Source organism: Lutra lutra, chromosome 5, assembly GCF_902655055.1.
Source record: "Lutra lutra chromosome 5, mLutLut1.2, whole genome shotgun sequence".
Lineage (NCBI taxonomy): Eukaryota > Metazoa > Chordata > Mammalia > Carnivora > Mustelidae > Lutra > Lutra lutra.
In genome coordinates this window covers 75,757,470-75,777,714 of record NC_062282.1, presented here as the reverse complement: position 1 = coordinate 75,777,714, position 20,245 = coordinate 75,757,470, and the positions used below count along the sequence as shown (strand labels likewise).

At 43.3% G+C, this 20,245-nt stretch overlaps 1 long non-coding RNA gene across 1 annotated transcript in view; it reads right to left on the bottom strand.

Moving 5' to 3' along the window:
• Positions 1–20,245, bottom strand: part of LOC125100385 (uncharacterized) — a 270,547-nt gene that overhangs the window by 234,850 nt on the left and 15,452 nt on the right. Inside the window, exons 4-5 of the long non-coding RNA XR_007127524.1 lie at positions 7,552–7,741; positions 4,782–4,986 (exon numbers count right to left, since the gene is read on the bottom strand). This is a non-coding gene — a long non-coding RNA (uncharacterized LOC125100385). The remainder of the gene's footprint in view (positions 1–4,781; positions 4,987–7,551; positions 7,742–20,245) is intronic.

The following is a 20,245-nucleotide window of genomic DNA, read 5'->3' as shown; positions in this document are numbered from 1 at the left end:
GCTTCCCAGACCTGAGATTTCACCAATTAATACTGAAGCTCATCTCAGCCTTCAAAGGGCCAAACCAGCCACAGCAAATGAAAATTGTTAGGGAACAGGAATTTTCTAGGTCACAACTGTCAGTCTCTCCGTTAATCTGCTCCATCAGCAGTGATAATTTAAGGTTTTGGGGAGAGGAGCCAGGGAGCAATGGAGAGGAGGCAGGGCTGCCTTCATCACACACCAGTGTCTCCCTCAGTGAATTAGTCCTCACCAGGCACAGATGCTGAAGTAGGGCAGTCTGTGGGCATGTACGAGTTGTGAAGGTTGCACACGAAGCAGGAAACGTGGGTAGACAGCCCACCCTCTGCTCTCACCTCCCTCGGCAACAAATCAGGTGTTCATTTCATGCAGCTAAATATTACACCTGATAAAAGGGAATGACACGTTAACCAGGAACCATGCCCTCAGATTATGTCATTTACTTTTGAAAATATCAGATAAAACACGGGAACATCTTCAGAAGATAACGTTAAGGGAAGGACCAAGATACACATTTATATTTATAATGTGGATGTAATTATGCAAACAAAAGCAAAAATCCTAGAAACCTATATGTAAGGACAAATGACAGCATAGAGATCTCTCTGGCTGGTAGAGTAATTATCAAAGAAAATTTCTATTTTCTCCACTTTTATTTTTCTTAAAAATGCCTATATTTCGGGGCACCTGGGTGGCTCAGTCGGTTAAGCGTCTGCCTTTGGCTCAGGTCATGATCCCAGGGTCCTGGGACTGAGCCCCGCATGGGGCTCCCTGCTCAGTGGAGGGCCTGCTTCTCCCTCTGCCTGCTGCTCCCCCTGCTTGTGCTCTCTGTCTCTCTAATGAATGAACAAAATAAAGTCTATATTTTATAGTGTCGCAACACAATTAAGTATTTTAAAAAGAGTTCTATGAGAAAGGGTCCTTAACGGTCATTGGTTCAGTGGCTCCCAAAGGGGGTTTTGATGAGCGCCCTGCTGGGTACTTTCGCACCTCCAGAGAAGCTCACTAAATATGGGCACGGACCCAGGCTACAGCCCGAGTGACCCCGACTTGCCAAGGCCGTCATGGGGTCCAGAAACCTGCATTCATTAAGTTAAAAATGAAAAGCTTGCCAGGTAATAACCCAAGTGGAGCTGGGGTTGGAGGAACTGCTCCAGAGAGCCCGGCCTCTCACTATGCAGCAGGAGGAAGCTAAGGCCCCTCGAGGGGAATCACCTGCCAGGTGAGTGGCAGAAACAAGACCACAGCTCAAAACTCAGTCTGGTGAAGTGGACACTGGGTAACTAGACAAAGAATTCTGAACTGTGCCAACTCTTTGCCCCTTCTGTGTTCCTTGTCATTCTGTGGTGTGGCTCTGCAAAGGCCAATCCTTCTGGAATGGCCTGACCCATGAGACTGTTTAAGAATGCTTATTGGAGTCAACGTGCTCTTCTTGTGACCTTTTATGAACAAAGACATCCGGCCCTCCAGATTTGAAATGCTAATATGGAGGAACTGGATAAAAGGGCTCTGATTCTGCACCCCCCTTTTCCCTAAGGGCTAGCATTATGAGGTCTGTTTATTTTGGCCTTCAGGGCACAAAGCGAAGTTGCTCACCCTCCTTTGATATGCAAGGTTGGTGTGTCTAAATGGGCTGCTGGAAGGGCAGGCTGGCCCCAGCCTTCTGGCCAGACCTCCCCTGAGTCAGGAGGGCTTACCTTCAGCCCTGGGATGGAGCAGAAAGGCCAGGAGCAGGGGGAGGTGGCCTTGGAGATATGGCAAGGGGAGAGCTGCTGACTCAGTTCTGTGTGTGTTCCAAGAACTCGACCGCATGCCTTTCAGATGGCTCCTTCCCAGCAGACACCCGTCAAAGCTGCCTTCTTCCTCATGCATTTGTCATTAAAATAGAAGTCATCAGAGATGGTGGGGGTCAAACTCTGCATTTCTCTGCCTCCTGTGGAAACAGCTGTGCCTGGATGGTGCTTCCCTCTCCTCCTGCAGCATAAGCTGTCCCTTCCCCACTGAGGGAAGGAGACTGGGGCCGGGGGTGGGGGCAAGGGGTTGGACATCAGCTGGTGTTCTGGCGGGAGGCTCATCAGGCTACTTCAAAGGGGAAACTTGTTTCTTGTTGGGATACCCAGGGCCTGGAGAAGCAACAGAAAAGCAGTCAAGCAGCAGATAGTTCTGGATGCCAGCAGTAACAATAACAGTGACAATAATAACAGCTAGCGTGGCAAGGCAGTGTTTCCTTTTATTCCACAGGTCTTCTTCCCTCCCCTCTTCTCCTTGGGGAAGAGGGTTTCTACTCTAAGACAGTTTAAAGAGATGGTGGGCTCCTACTCCTCAGTCTCTAGACCCACTGAGGGCAGCTAGGAGGAGATGCAAAATGGGTACAGAGCACCTGAGGCACCCCTTTGCCTGAGGACTGGGAGGACAAGACTCACACTGGCTGGGGGGATGGAAAAGAAAGACTGAAGCTCACAGTGAGTGGGGAACATGAGGAGGAGGAGGAGTCTCCTGGGCATCCCTCCAAAGCAGACTTGATTTATACTGTAAGTGCCTCAGGGGAGAAGTTAAGAAATAGTCTGCACCACCATCTGAATTCCTTGTGTTTCCTCTACCCTCTTCTGGGAGAAGGGCTGCCTGCCTGCCATTTCAGGACATGAAGATAGAACGGAGGGGTCACACACCTTTTAAGTCACCTGATCTCTTAATATACTTAAAGATGGTTCCGATTCCAAACCCTAGTGTACTATGAAACTCACAACCACCCTACAGCCATCATCATCACCACCAATTCATGTGGAAATCCCAGGGAAACACTGTGTTGTGCCTGGTCACCGCTACTTAACTTTCTTTGAATTAATCATAAATTTGCTTCTGGCACCTCACAGCAGCAATCATTCACCCAATGCACAATAGCCTTTTTCCCTCAAATGCCATCAACACACCAAGATCTGTATACTCCACATTTCTTTTCAGTTAACAGACTTGACTTTTTACAACAGATTTAGATTCACAAAAAAGTTGAGCAGATAGTAGAGAGTTCCCATATCCCCCCTCCTCCCACACATGCTTTACCCTATTATCGCCTTAGCTTCATGTGCTACATTTGTCACAATTAATGATGAATACGGACACATTAATTGTGAACCAGTTTGTATCTTGATTTGCTCTTTGTGTTGTATAGTTCTATGGATTTTGACAAATGTATAAAGTCACGGATCCACCATTAGAAATATATTGGTTAAGGTTAACAGAACCAATAGGAAATATAGACATAAAGGTTCAACAGACATACACACACATACACACACCGAACATATATAGATAAAGTTCAACAGAACCAGTAAAGAATTAATTAATGCAATTATAGAGGCTGACATGTCTCAATATCCTCAGTCAGCAAACTTGACACCCAGGACAACTGATGGGATAGTTCGAGTCTGAGTCAAAGGTCTGCAGGTTTAAAACCCAGAAAGAGGGGCGCCTGGGTGGCTCAGTGGGTTAAGCTGCTGCCTTCAGCTCAGGTCATGATCTCGGGGTCCTGGGATCGAGCCCCGCATCGGGCTCTTTGTTCAGCGGGGAGCCTGCTTCTCTCTCTCTCTCTGTCTGCCTCTCTGCCTATCTGTGATCTTTCTCTGTCAAATAAATAAATTTAAAAAAAAAATTAAAAAAAAAAAAAAAGACCCAGAAAGAGCCCATGTTTCAGTTTAAGTCCAAAGGCAGGAAAATACTGGTGTCCCAGCTCAAGACAGTCAGGCAGGAGGAAATCCTTTCTTACTCAGGAAGGGATTGGCCTTTTTGTTGTATTCCGACCTTCAAGTGATCAGATGAGGCCCACCCATGTTACGGAGGACAATCTGCTTTACTCAGTCTACATGATCCAAATGTTAATCCCATCCACAACATTCTCACAGACATACTCAGAAAAATGTTTGACAAAATATCAGGTGTTCCATGGCCTAGTAAAGTTGACACAGAAAATTAATCAACATAAGTATCATGTAGAATAATTTCACCACCATAAAAATCTCCTGTGCATAAACTCCTCATCCTTCTCTCCTCTTCCAAACCTCTCCCAACCACTGATCTGTTCACCATTTCTATAGTTCTGACTTCTCTGGGAAGCACGTAGTGAGAATAACATGAGAATCATACAGAAAAGCCAAAGGCTGCTAGAAAATATTTGCAAAACCTATCTGACAAAGGATTTCTCCAAAATATACAAAGAACTCTTAAAATGGTAAGAACATAAACAACCCAGTTAAAAAATGGGCAAAAGGTATGAAAAGACACCTTCCCAAAGAAGATGCAAATAGGCTTGGGAAAAATGTTCAGTATTTTATGTTGCCAGGGAATTGTAGATGAAAAAAATGAGGTACTACTAGACCCCTACTGGCATGGCAAACATGAAGAAAACTCATGATACTGAATACTAGCCAGGAGCAACAAGAATGCCTTCACTGCTAGTGGGAACACAAATGGTCCAGAAGCTTTGGAGGACAGTTTGGCAATGTCTTACAAAGCTAAACAAATATCCAGCGATCTTACTCCAAGGTATTTACTCAATTGGGTTCCAGACTTACCTTCACACAAAAACCTGCATATGAATCTTTATGGCAGCTTTATTCATAACCATCAAAAACTGGAAACAACCAAAATGTCCTTCATTAGGTGAATGGATAAATAAACTCTGGTGGCACAGTAAGGAGGGAGAGAAGTAGATGAAGTTGTGAAATATCCAAGACTATGGACAAGGTCAAAGTCGCATCTTATACCTGTGTGCCTGCAGTATCACTGGAGAAGGCTGGGCTGTTGTATTAGAAAGCTGAGTGCAGTCAGCCTAAATCTGGAAAGCAGGAGGTGCTTAGTATGTTTGCTCTTCCACATATTCTAGACATCAGATGGAGGGAGGGGCTTGCTGCCTTCCTAAGGTGTTGTCTTAGCCCCCTCTGCTTCTTGTCCTAGATCTTATTTTTCCATCTGCAACAGAATGGTGGAGTGACCAAAGTCTGACTTGAAAGATACCATAAATCCTACCACTCATTCAGTTCAGCTCACCCAACACTTGTTCACACCTGCTCTATGGCCAAGACCAGTCTCAGAGTCATGCTTTGGATTTTCAGGACCCCCAAAAGTGGGCTACAACGGAGTGAACTAAATGACCCATTGAATTCAACTCTGTTATTAGGCAGAGGTAAGAGATGAGTACCCAGGGACAGGAACCAGGAAGAGTCAAGGTTTAGAGTAGATGGGTTGGAAGTACTAGGATTTGGCAGAAGAAAGGACTAGATAGGACTCAAAAGTGAGAAGCACAAAGCTGAAGCTGGAGGGACATTTTGATCTAGAAGCAACATGTGAACTTCACATAAAGAGTGTGGATTTCTTTCTTTTTTTAAAAGATTTTATTTATCCATTTGAGAGAGGGTAAGAGAAAGCACAAGTTGAGGCAGGGGCAGAGGAAAGGGAGAAGCAAGCTCCCTGCTGAACAGGGAGACCAATGCCGGGCTCAATCCCAGGACCCCAAGATCATGACTTGAGCTGAAGGCTGATGCTTAACTGACTGAGCCACCCAGGCACCCCAAGAGTGTGGATTTCTAAAGACACGCTTAACTGGCTCTCTGTGTGCTAATGTGCTGAGTTCTGAAGACTCTGAAAGAATGTTTATCTTGGTAATTTTAAGGGAAAAGCAAGGGGACTTGGTCACGGTTACCAAAGGAATTCACTGTAGGCCTAGGTCAAGGACCCACGTGTCTACTCCCCATCTAGGAGCCTTTCATCTAGTTATTGTGATTGCTAACCTCCCTTCTTGGAATGTAAGTCATCTCTCAACTGGCCCTTTTAGGATGTGATGGAAGGTGGATGAAGGAATTGAAATGGTCTTGGGGTGAGAAGACCAAAGACCAAGAAAGCTGTGAGATAAGAGCTTGGTGATAATAAAAGATAAATTGCTGGAGCCTGAGAACAAAGATGAGAACTGTGAGGGAAGCCGAGGGTTCACGGCATGGTCTGTGAGCAGGGCCCGAGCAGGGCCTCAGGGAGTTACTCAGGGAACTTGAGGGAGGCCAGGCTTAGAGGTCTCAGGGAGTCACAGGCTGTCACCAGGGTGTGAGAGGCCAGTCCAGTCACTGCCGGCTCATTTCTACTGACAGACAACTTGCGGCTCCAGTGAGGCATTTATTACACCTCTGGTTAGGTGTTTTTCATTCCATTCTTGCCCAAATGAATTTTATGTTTTTCTGATGTAAATCAGTACTCTGAGCATCAAACTCTGCTTCCAACTTCAGTTTTCAACACTCATGATACATTCATCTCTCCCGCTGATGGATCTAATGTGACTGGCTGAATCTGAATGACCATCAACTTGATAAAATAGTTTATTTTCTTTGGAAGAGAAAAGAAGCGCAAGGATTCAAATTATAATGTGCTATATTTATATAGTTATATCTACTAGGAATAATGTATATTTAGACAAATTCTAGGATAGAAAGATCATTAGAGGAAATGTGGAATGTAGGTCTTTACAGAAAAAACTCACTTCTCAATCATGGTAACTCAAGATAGCTTGTCTAAATCATTTGAACTCACTGAGAATATCTCCTAAAGGGTTTACATCCTCAGAAAAAGAGCAAACATCCAGAAGGGAGGTTAGCTCTAAGGTCACAGAGTGTAGATCAAACTCCACTGGATGGAGAGTGGAGAGTTCACTCCAGACCCAGACCTGTAACAAATTCCTTCTCTCCTCTCTCTATACCACGTTCTTCTCCTCTCAACTGAGGTTAATGGGGTATGTGCAGGGAGAAAAACAGGTTTCAGCTTTTGTCCCTCCTCCAGTGATTTGAGAGTCTAAGGGAGTGTTTCCAGAGGCTTTAGGAGGGCTGGAAGGGGTATGCTGATGAATCAAAGGAAGGAGAGGGAAGTCAGCTGAGCTCTGGGAATCAGAGAACACTTCACGGAGATGGACTCGCAGAATACTGAAGGGCCAGTCCATGACATGCATAAGGAAGAAACACAGTTTAGGCTGAGGTGATAGCAAAGGCCAATAGCTTGGTGTCTTGCCTTGGTCCCCAGGGGCAGTTGAGTTGGGACTGGGCCATGGAATAAACATGAAGAAGAGGAAATTATTTATTAATCATCCTCATCATCCCATCCATACCCTCTGTTCCCTCCAGAAAAAGGTAGTTTTACTAGAAGCAAAGGAAGCTTATGATTTAGGTCTGAAGGGCCTAGCAATGTCTTCACATTGTCAGATATTTGAGTGAAATTTGAAAAATAAAAGTCATATAGGTGAACTATAATGGGTTGAGACCACGGTCTCTTTCCTTGGCAACTTCCCTCTGCTCCCTTTTCCTCTTGTTTTGGGCACTGTTAGAATAGCTGTGAGAACTTTTTTTGGATCTGGCTCAGGAGAAGTTAATTTCTGAACATAGTCTGGGTCTAGTGGGATATGTTTACAGACTGTGCCATCCTCTCTGTGCATCATTATTGCTAGCCATCTGGTGTCTGAATGGTATCGAGGCTCACTGCGGCTATGCCTGGCCAACTCACCTGGTCTCATGGAAGCGGAGGCACAGGCTTCAGGAACCTGACTTTGGAAGTATGTGACCTGTGGAGGGGAAGCAAGGCTTAAGAGGTAGAGCCAGAAGCCAATCCGGGAAAACTTCTTCATCAGGTGTGTAAAATTCTAAGTGGAGGACTTCATTCTCAGTGACGCCTTGTAAAAAATGGGAGTTGCCTCCTGTCAGAAATAGACCCCAAGTGGAATTATAATTATGCTATGCATGTTTCTTCCTTTGCTGACTGGAATTGTGTGAAATGGAATGCAACAGAATGCCCATGTTTGTAGACTCTGAAATAAAGCAACAAGCAGAGAGGATGTGTGAGTGTGAAATGTTTCATGCGTTCCAACAATAATAAAGAATATCCTTGTACCCCTGAAACAAATAATACATTATATGTTAATTTAAAAAAATAAACATAAAAAAGAATATCCTTTGGTAAAAAAAATATCCTTTGTGAACCAACTCTGCTCAATGACTGAATTACCCTCTATGCTCGCTATGAAAATCAGTACATTGTCATTGATATGAAGAGGGATTGAGTGTACAGGTGAAAACTGAAGGAAGAATGATTCAGGATGTGTGCCAGCCAGTTAATAAAAACAATGTCTTTTTCTGAATTTTTGTCATTTTCTTGTTTTTTTTTTTTTTGTTTTTTTTTTTAACTATTTTTTTTATTAATATCTTTTCATTGTAACAGAATGCATTGTTTATGCACCACACCCAGTGCTCCATGCCATACGTGCCCTCCATAATACCCACCACCTGGCTCTCCCAACCTCCCACCCCGCACCCCTTCAAAACTTATATGGATTTCTTTCTGCCTTCTAAATAAATATTTTACTTTCAAACCTAATTTTATGCATTTTGCACCTTTCCCCCCCTTTTTCTTACAGAATTCCCTTCAGACTAGACAAGGTTCAGATTCCCCAAGACCTGGATGGACCCCTGGCCACAGGCTGTCTTCCTTCTGGTTCCCTCACCCCTGAAGGCCCCCCTTCCCCAAAAGACATTGCTGAGCCTCTCCATAACTCTTTCCCTATGAAAATAACAGTCATTAAAAAAAAAAAATCTCGCTCCTTCCTCCCTATTCGCTCCAATTTCCCCTTTGCTTTTTCTATTTTGATTCCTTAATGTCCCATTCCTTTGTTCTCCACTTTCCCTTCCTTTCACAGAGCTGTTTTTCTCTTCTGCTGCCTATACCTCACTGTAAGACCCCTCAACCCGTGGATCAGAAATTTGATAGGGATCTTCAAGCCTTACTTCGTATGCCTCCAAAAGGATTGCACAAAAATCTGACATTTGCCAGGCACCACCTTCTCCACTCTTCAGGTATTTCTCCTTTTGGATCTCTGCAGCAGACGCCCTTGCCTTGGCTGCCTCTCCATCTTCCTTGCCAACAGAGCTGTATTGTGTTGGGCCGCAGCTGGGCAGCATCAGCCGCAGAGAAGACTAGCATTTTCACATCTTGAGGGGAAGGAAGTGTTCAAGCTGGTCTGGTGACCCCAGTCATCTCCACTGGTGATTCTGCTAGACATGGGTATGTGACCCAGTGTGGCCAATGAGACTAAGGGGACATCTGCTGAGGGATCTTATCTTTCATAATAAAAGAAAGAATATTGCAGGAGGAATGACCCCTTTGCCACCCTCTACCCTTATTGTCTGCCAAGGATGGGACCACCTAAGAATGTGTTGCTTAAAGTTTCTGTGATCATCTTGTCACTCTTAGAGAAAGACCAAGAGCATTGCCGTGTGTGGACACACAGCCCTGTCGTGGCTCATCCTCAGAACCCACCCTGGGATTAGCTATCTCCAGACTTGGATCTCTTGTTAAAAAACCAAACGTCCTTATAGATTTAAGCCACCCTGGCTGTTTGTTGTTCTTATTGTAGTTACTTGCAGCCAAGGTCAACCTAACAGATAGAAGTATCCAGCACAGATTTGTCTATTAGAACAAAGTCACTCCCAGCAGGGCCCAGTCCTCTATGTCCACCAGTTTGGAGGATCTGTTACTCCTGTTCAGCAAACAGGTTACCCCATTGCTGCAGCTGGGAAACGCCATGCTACAGTGTTGCTTACTGTACTGGAGGGCAGAGATGATGTGCCAGAAGATGCTAGTTCAGGAAGGAAAGAGGCAGGAAATTGCAGGATGCTAGAATGTTTTTAGCTACTTCTTTCAGCCCTCAGCAAGGTCTTATAAGAGAGAAGTTTAAGCTAAACAGAACTCTAAAAGCAAAGAGAGAAGAAAATGCAGCTTTATTAAAAGGAGGTCTTTTTTGCTCATGTCCTAAAATCCAAGCGGAATGGAGAGCCAATGATTTGGAGATGGTCAAGGTCAGAAAAGCTGGATTCTCCACCCCAAGCTAAAGTTAGCCATGGAAGATGCCGAAGATGTACAAAGAGATATCAGTGGGGGGAAAGACAAGCCTGTTGTGACAGGCTTCTTCACACCACCTTCTTGTATTTCCTACACACTGACTGGGAAGTTATATCTAGAAGGAAGCTCGGGGTCAAAGAGAGGATTATTGTCACTGCTTTTGCAAATGAAGCCATCAGTTTGAAATGATTCAAGGTAAGGTTAAACTTGATGCCATCAGGAAGAACATGGCACAGTGGCAGAGAAGACACCTAGCTCTGGGAATCTGAGTGCCCATTGAATTTCCTAGAAGCAAAGAGATGAAACTACTAAGTTTACAAGGGACCTCTGTTGTCAAAGAAAGCCCTGGGCTGGCGGACAATAACCTTCATGCCTACCTCCTAAGCAATCCCTTAACCTTGGAATTCATTACATTAGGAAACAGATCGCAAATGCCATGCATTCCCAAAAGGAACACCGATCATCCCCAGTGCACCTGTCAGGGGTGGCCGTAGAGGAGACTGGAAGGGTACATTGTCCCAGACAGGAGAATCAATGAATGCCCAGTTGGCTGGCCAAAGATTCATTTCATTGCCTGGGCAGAAGGTTCTTACCATGTCTGCCCAGCACCAGGATAGACTAGGATTAATAGCCACGGTGTATTGTTTCCTTTCTAAATAGAAAGTGTTAGGATTGATTACTAGCCCATTCTTTATTCACTACTGAATAGCGGTTGGTTTGCAAATTCTAAAAATAACTGTCCGCCATAGGCAAAGATACTTCCTGTGAAGGTAATGGAGTTTTGGTGCCAGCTACCCTCACTTCCAAGACTCTGTGTTTTTGGTGTTGTGGGAGAGACAGGACACAGCAGGGTCAGTGGGCTATCTCTGCTTCTGTATGTGCCCAGCTGCCAGGAACAGCTCAACTCTGGAGCACTTTTTAGCATCTGAAGCTGTGCTGGTTAATTTTATGTGGTGACTTGGTGAAGCCACAGTACCCAGATATTGGTCAAACATCAGTCTAAATGTTGCTGTGGAGGTATTTTTTGGTGAGATCACTATTTAAATCAATAGACTTGGAGTAAAGCAGATTATTCTCCACATCATGAATGAGTCTCACCCCATCATTTGAAAGTCTTAAGAGAAAATAGATGGCAGTCCCCCAAGGAAAAAGGAATTCCTCCAGACTGTCCTCAGACTCCACACTCCAACATCAACTCTTCTCTGGGTCTCTGGCTGGCCCGCCTGCCCTGCTGATTTTGGATCTGACAGCCTCTACCATTGTGGAGGACAACTCACTTAAAACAAACTTCCCTCCCTTCATGTATATACACACATGCTACAGTTTCTGTTTCTCTGTAGAGAACTGGATAATACAAGAGGTTGTCTTTAATACAAAGCAGAAATATCCCATCAAGAGGCTGCTCTGCTCCTTGCATGGACTCCAAGACAACCCAAGATTCCTCATTACCTGGCCATCCCCTTTGCCTTAGCTGAGCGTGGTGGGGCTGGGTGGACTGGAGGTGCCAAGGACCAGGCAGAATCGGCTGCCATGGAAGCTGCCATGTGACCTGTGTCCTGTGAGACCAAGGGCTGGAATTCTCCTGCAGTTCACCTCCAAGCAGAAAGACCTACCTGAATGAGAAAAAGTGAAGAGTGCTCCAACTGTCATATTACAACAAAGAAAAGAAGTTGTAAGGGTGAAATAAATTTTCTAAACTTTCAAATAAAAAAAAATACAGGTGGCATTATCTTTCTATTACCTCTGTAATCATTTGAATCATGAAATCATTGTCCTATGAAGAGGTAATGAAAGAAAGAGACAAAATGTAGGAACATAATGAGTCTGGCAATTAATCAGCAAACATGTTCATTTTACAATAGGATATTACTTTTTCTAGTTTTTTAATATTTGGGGTATATGGCAACCTTGTAAATTTTATAGTTTCTTGTGATTTGTTTTCTTTTTCTAAGCAAACAGTGCATCTGTGTGCCTAGTTTTATATTTATAATTTAGTATTTTTCTTAAATAAGGACTCCCAAATAGCAATAAGCTCAGCCCACAAAACCCAAATCTCTCCCTAATCTTCTCTCACCAGATCATTCAGATTGGAAGGGAAAGGCTGCCCATGATCCAGAAATCCTGGAGCTGGCTCTGGACTGATCAGCTGGATGAGACTGAGGCACGTGAGTGAGTTTTTCATGCATGAGTCTGGCTTGCTGAAGACATCCTTGGGAAGACAGGTAGGGTCTATATATTGGGAACCACAAAGATGACTGTGGTGAACACTACTGCCTTTTCACTCAGCAACCATTTCCTCCCCTTTCCTTCCTAACACAAGCCCAGTTTTGTTCAGTTATCCACCCTTCCCCCCATAATGCACAGTTAATTAACTCACTCCATCTTATGAACTTGGGTGTAAATGATGATTAGTCAATGAAGAAGTAGATGGCATATCCTTGGCAAGTGTTATGGCTCACGAAGTTCAGGATAGAGGCACATGAGTGGACTTCATCCACTGAAGAGAAGGAAAAGGACTAGGATTCCATAATTCAGTGGATATGAACATAGAAGTTTGTTTCTCCAGCTGTAGCTGGCAGCTATCACAGAACGATGAGACAGACCAGCCTTAGGATGACTCAGATGGATGAAAAAACATGGCTCCACTACAAAATGGTTGAACTCCAACTCCATCAACACCAAATCCTGCCTTACCTCCTGGCATTGTTATGCAAGATAAGCATTTTCCTTACTTTAAAAATCAGTTGGAGTTAATATTTCTTGCATTCAAAACCACCTTAGTCAATATAGTGTGTAGTTTAGATCCAATGGATCACAGTTCTTGTCAGCCTGTTTTCGTCCAACTCTATCAGTCAGGAATTTTACAATATTCACATAATACGTTTATTTCACTGCTATACCGTTTGTGCTGATAAGATGCTTTTATACCTCGTGGCATTGAAAGTACATGCATTTCTCTCCAACTTGACACTACTTGGTTTAGTGTTCACAGTTTGTTGCACATGCCATCCTTTTCATCTCTGAATAAGTAATATGCCAGTTGTCGGGGTTTTTTATTTCAAGATTGCATTTATTTATTTGAGATAGAGAGATAAAGTGAGCAAGCATGAGTGGCGTGGGGGTAGTGGACAGAGGGAGAAAACGAAGCAGGCTGTCTGCTCAGCGGGGAGGGTTGGATCCTAGGCCACTGAGATCATGATCTGGAGCCAAAGGCAGACACTTAGATGACTGAGCCACCCAAGTGCCCCGTAAAATGCCAGTTGTTAATCTTTCATAGTTTTTAATAGTTAATTAAACTGCTACACATTTTTTTTTTTTTTTTTAAGTAGGCTCCATGCCCAGGGTGGAGTCCAATGTGGGGCTTGAATTCACCGCCCTGAGATCAAGACCTGAGCTGAGATCAAGAATATGACGTTTCACCAGCTGAGCCACCCAGGCTCAGGTTAGCCCCTAAACAGCTACGCACTTTAAAACCTACTTGAATGGAAACTACGTATTTGCTTTCTGAAAACAAACAAACAAAAAAACCTAGCAACTCCATTTTTAACTGTTTTTTAAAAATCTGCAGAAAGTAGGCTTTATTATTGTTTCTGTAACAAGCCTAAATTTAAGACCAGCTTGTATGAGAGAATTAAGCAATTCGCCAGGAATCTAAGGATCGATTTACCCTGAATTGTTTCTGTAAAATGCAAGTAGCCAAATTCTGCATGTTACTGTGCTTCCAGATGATGTGGGACAGAAATGGGGAGCTGAAGACTAGATTGGCCATGGAGGTGATGTGAAGCGGGCATGAAAGCAAGTTATCACTTTCCCAGTAATCACGCTTGAGCCTTTAAGACTTGGATCAGATTTCTCGAGGACTGCGAAATCCAGGCCCCTGACTCGCTAAGCTAGCCTGCAAAGGTAGTGTCAGTTTCCTCTTTGAAATGTCAGGGTCAGAAATCCCTTTTCTCAACAGCATCCAATTCTGGGTTTATGTCTCCTGACAGCCAAGAGGCTCTACCTTGGATCTCCTTAAGGTTTCTTACTTTTTCAATAACATCTATTCTTGTCTTCTTCTGTCCCCCTGACCCCACCTCAGTAACTGACAAGAAACGATTCCAAAAGCATCCATGTAAAGAAGAAGGGAAGCAATCCTTCTTTCTACATGAGACAAAGCTAGAAAACTCAGGCAAGCCTGTTTTCTTTCTAGTTCTTCATTTATATCCCATAGGATCATAAAGTTAGCTTCTTCCCTACATGCACTTTTATACTCTGCTTTCTATGATTAACATCTTGGTAAATCTTTATCCTATATGATATTAAATATTCTTAATCTGAAAACATTTTTCAGAGCTGCATAAGGATTTGCCCTAAGCATGTATTTATTAAACCATAGCCCCAAACTTTACTTATTATAAATAAATATTGTAATGCGTATATATGAGCATGAATCTTTTCCTGGATTTCTGTTTTCCTAACATAGACTCCAGAAAGAGCGATTTGTATTTCATAAGAGGTGGACATTCTACATCACAGTGGTTATAGCTGTAGGTTCTAGAGGCATAGATAGAAACTTGAATCTCAGCTTAGGCATTTTTTAATGAATGACTTCGGGCAAGTACATAAATCCTCCAAGCCTCAGTTTCTTTATCTGAAAACAGACGAAAGCAGTCTATACCCGACAGGATTGTTATTAGAATTAAGTGAAATGATGCAGGTGCTAGTAGAATCTTCAAGACATAAGTAACACTCAATAAATGATATAAGAATTATTGTAGCAGAATAGAAAAGAGGAACAGAATATGTATCTTGAGAATTTGAAAGATGCAGAAGAGCAGAAAGAAGAAGGCCATCGTCCATGTTATATTAACTTCTCACATATTGAGATTTGCTTCAAATGTTTGCTTTCTCAACTACTTGAGTAAGATATGAATACACTCTTCCTTATGAAAATGGCATTGCAGATAAATAGAAAGCCAGGGTAGAACCTTCCCAATCTTAGCACAGTCCCAAGCTCAGTTATATTTGTTTTCCTAAAATCACCTTTGTTCCAACAGTTTGACCACCTTAGGACCCTTGAGTGACTTTTACCATCACCTATGCACTAAGTTCTTATCTAGGCCTCAATTACATCAAAATGGATGTAAAACCCACTGCTGCCTTTCACTTTTGCTCTTACTTCTGTTTTGCCCTCTTGGGCCTCTCTTCCCATTCTAGCATGGAAACACATCATTCTCCTAGTTCTTCTCAAAGAGTAAACTGCATCTATGCTTTCTGTTGCAGTTTGAATGAACTGGGAGCAGTTGGTCAAGTTCTTAACAAAGGATTGTCAAGTGGGTTGCTGTCAAGAGGCTTGCCCAAGGCACACTCACTTTCCTCAGAGTAAACCACAATCCAGGGGCTGGCCTACAGTCTTACAAGTTCAAAATCCTGGTTTTAAGCAAGAGAACTGCCTCTTGGGGACACACTCCTACCATTTCAGATCTTTTACCCTGAAGTACACTCATAGGGCCAACTGTTAAATTTCCAGTGAAAAGTATCACTCTCCTTATGCTGTGCCAGTGCTTACCCCCACCCACAGAGGAACAGAAGAATCCAAATTTAAGTTAGAAGTTGTTTGTATATACAAAATCAAGTTGTTTGTATATACAAAATGATTTTGCTCTTGAAACATCTTGCCCAGTCTCCTTCCAGGAGGGTGGTACCAACTTACAACTTCACTGGCGGATTATCAGTGCATGTGTTAAGACATCCTTGTCAACTGGGGCACCTGGGTGGCTCAGTGCATTAAGCCTCTGCCCTCAGCTCAGGTCATGATCTCAGGGTCCTGGGATTGAGTCCTCTATCGGGCTCTCTGCTCACCAGGGAGCCTCTTCCCCCTCTCTCTCTGCCTGCCTCTCTGCCTACTTGTGATCTCTGTGTGTGTGTGTGTGTGTGTGTGTGTGTGTGTGTGTGTGTGTGTGTGTCAAAAAAAAAAAAAGACATTCTCATCAAAACTGGTCATTGGGAAATACTTTTAATTAATTTGTAGGCAACCACTCATTCTCCTTGTTTCTATTGGCACCAGATGACATTCTGAATCTTCTTTCCATGTTCTGTATTAATAGGATGATGGTAATCAATGCCATATACAGTTCTAATGAAGGGGCAGTAGTCTCTGGAAGGCTCCACAGTGAGACAGCTGGATGGAACTGACCTCCACAGCTTTATCTGAGGGAGAGCTCACTGGACATCCCTAAAGCTGTATTTGGATTATGCTAAGTGAAACAAGTCAAGCAGAGAAATTCAATTATCACATGGTTTCACTTATTTGTGGAGCATAAGGAATAGCATAGAGAACATTAGGAGAAGGATGGCAAAAATAAAAGGAGGGAAATCGGAGGGGAACATGAACCATGAGAGTCTATGGACTCTGGGAAGCAGACTGAGGGTTTTGGAGGTGATGGGAGTGGGGGGATGGGTAAGCCTGGTGATGGGTATTAAGGAGGGCATGTATTCCAGGGAGCACTGGGTGTTATACGCAAACAATGAATCATGGAACACTACATCAAAAACTAATGATGTACTGTATGGTGACTAATATAAAAAATAAATTAAAAAAATAAAGCTGTATTTGGAGAGAAACTTCTTAGCAAGGAAAAATATGAAAACAGTTCTGACTCTGAATTTAAAACTCCAGATTATGATCCTTTTTAAACTACAAGCACATCCCATGCGTAAAATACTAGAGCACAGAGCTCTGTTTGTGTCAACTTCTATACATCCATAAGAACTTTGACTATAGCATTTAAGTCACTCCTATTAGCTGTTATCATGGAAAAGAGAGATTAGGTTTGGGGATAGAAAGGAGAGAAGTAGAATGGAAATTTTTGGAGAAGACTTGGGAGGAAGGAAAAAAACCTGAAGGAAGCCAACCGTAGCTCAGACCTATGCTCCGATGTCTGCTAGGGAGACAGGGCCGAGTACAAATCCCTGAGAGCATACTGATGGGTATGCTGTGCTTCGGGTTCAATCCCTGGCACCACCATAAGACCAGGAAGTCAGGACTCAAGAAGTCTGAGTCATCTCTTCCAAAAGGATTCAAACACTTGGATTAACAATCAAGTAGGAAAAAAACGATACAAAATGTGTGACAAAGCATTATGAATTTCTAGACATTCTTCTGAAGCTCCAAGGAAGGATCATATGAAATTTTTTTTTCGATGACACTAAAATGAACTGTATCATACTGATTACTGTTAATTTAAAGTATATTAAATACAGTTGGTATTCTTTTTATTGGGTTGGGTTGGATTTATTTTGCATTGACAAATGTGAAAGTTTTATAAAGTGTTCACAGAGTTTTCTGTGACTTTAGTCCTCTTAACTGTTTTTACTATGGTTTTAAGATTCTCAACTACACCTTTTTTTTCAATCATGAACGTTTTTGAGAAGGGTTTCTATAGTGTGAGTGATGCTGGATTATGTGGCTTTCTACCTCCTGGTGTGGGTTCATTCCCACAAGTATCAGACTATTTGAATCCGGTCATCACAACACAAGGGTGTGCTTCTATTTCTCTCTTAAGAGCCTTTGGGAGGGCACCTGGGTGGCTCAGTTGTTAAGCGTCTGCCTTTGGCTCAGGTCATGATGCCAGGGTCCTGGGATGGAGCCCTACATCTGGCTCCTTGCTCAGCGGGGAACCTGCTTCTCCCTCTTTCTCCCTCTCCCATTGCTTGTGTTCCCTCTCTCGCTGTCTCTCTGTCAATTAATAAATAAAATCTTAAAAGAAAAAAAAAAAAGAGCCTTTAGGCACCAGCGGATCCACAGTTTCCTGCAGAAGACACTTCCTGGATAGATGGCTGGGGACTTTCTCTTGACTTCTGATCATTTGACTCGCTCAGTTTCCTCACTCCATTACTGCTGTTTGGCTTCATGTTTGTTTTCTAACACCGCTTCCTGCCTGCCCCCCACACTCATCCCCCGACCTCGTCCATAATCATTCCATAGACAGTCACATCACAGAGCACCCTGGGACTATAAACTTCTGCCTCTCCCATCTTTCTGCTGCACCCCTCCCTGCCCTCATCAGCCTCCCTGCAGAATTCTCTAGTCCCAAGCCACTGAGGGTCACTGGATCACTGGACAAAGTCCCAAAACAAAGGGATGGTTTGATATGGCAGACTGATTAATTCATGAGCCTGAGCATCAAACTGATGACAGCTTTAATTCAAAAATGAGTGTTTATGAATTATGTGATCTTAGGTGAGTCACTTAGCCTGCCAGAATTTCAATTCCTCATCCATCAAACAGATATAATAAAAGTCCTTAGATTGTTAAGCCAAGTGTCGGGTATACAGTTGGTGATCAATAAACACCAAGTGGCATTATCACCACATGATGATGGTGATAAACGAGGCACTCTGCTAGGCACTAGGTCATTCAATCTTCACAACAGCTCTTTGAAGGTGGCGGTGTCTCCATTTTACAGATGAGGCAGACAAGGCTCCCAAGGTAGCCAAAGAATAACTATTAGGTAGTGCCACCAGATCACAACCATAGGACTCCAAAGCCTGTTTTCTTTCTCCCAAAGTGCACTGTGCCTTCACTGTACACTGTAAAATGAAATAGAAAGTTGTTTTTTTTTTTTAAACCACTGTTTTCTGAGCTGAATACTGGGGACTGTGCTGCCTATTTTCCTTGCCGCATCTCACTAATCCTCAGTACACTTCTCCAACTATCAATACAGTTGTTATTACGTAAATAACTTTAGGAAACCTATCCACGAGTTTGATGAGAGCTTTAGGCACAAAGGAAAATCATTTTTCCTGTCCAACCAGGGGAATGTTCCAGTGGCTGTTGGTGCCACTTGGCCCTTCTGCTTGCCTAACCAGATGTTGGCAACCAGATACTACAATTTCTACTTCCTTTTTTTTTTCCTGGCTCTACTACCAGCTTATTTGGTGCTATTTTCCTGTCCCCCTCAAGCTGGGATACTTTGAATTACTGCCACACAGATGGCAATGTTTCAGGGGTAGGTAGGATTGCAATGAGAGGGAAATTAACAAGTATGTCAATAGTGATGTATCACGGAAGGATTACTGGTGTTTCTGGTTAGGTGCTGCATTTTGTTTCATCATGGGATTTAGATTAACTCATAAATATTGCAAGGTACATGATAAATATCATTTGTAAATGGAGATTCTTCATAAGTGCCAAATAGATGGGATTTACATGCCCACTGGGGAACACCCCCCCGGAGCTTTACGGGGTGTCATGACTAACTCATAGCAAATCCTCACCTGGCCATGAGGCTGCTCTCCCAAGTTCACATTGCTCTGACGTAATTTGGGTGCGGTCTTAGTGGAACACTAAGCTGGGGTACTGAGAGGCAGGGGGATAAAAGTCCATTTGCATGAGAAATTGAAGATCCTCATGGGAAAACACTCATCGAGAGGGAAAGCAGAGCCAGGCCCCATGAGTTTCACCCAGGTTCCAAACTCTGTTAAGGGAGTGGCGTGCTGCCCTGCCCCCTGATGTCCTGAGCTTAGCCTCACCCCCATGCACTCATGCCTGGGTTTTTTTTGTTTTTGTTTTTGTTTTTGTTTTAAAGATTTTATTTATTTATTTGACAGACAGAGATCACAGGTAGGCAGAGAGGCAGGCAGAGAGAGGAAGGGAAGCAGGCTCCCTGCTGAGCAGAGAGCCTGATGTGGGGCTTGATCCCAGGACCCTGGGATCATGACCTGAGCCGAAGGCAGAGGCTTTAACCCACTGAGCCACCCAGGTGCCCCTCATGCCTGGGTTTTAAGGAGAGAGGACACTGTCAGCAAATAATGGAAGCACTATATTGCTAAAACAAAACAAAACAACCCCAAAGTGGGTAGCCCCTTTAAGACAGTGGGCCACCATAAAGCATACAACACTTGCTTAGCAAATTAAAAACAGAATTATCATAGGATCCAGCATTCCCACTCCTGGGTATACACCCCCAAAGAATTGAAAGCAGGGAACGGAAGGTATATCTGTACACCCATGTTCATAGCAGCACTATTCAAATCACCAAAAGGAGGAAGCAACCCAAGTGTCCATCGATGAATAAATATATAAACAAAATGTGATACATACACACACACACACACACACACACACACACACAGAGTGGAATATTACTCAGCCTTCAGGAGGAGGAAGAAAGAAGGAAGGAAATTATGGTACAGACTACATTATGGATAAACCTTGAGGGAATTATGCTCAGTGAAATAAGTCACAAAGAGACAAACACTGTATGATTGCAATTATTGAGGTACCTAGAGCAGTCAAGTTTCTAAGGACAGAATGTAGAAT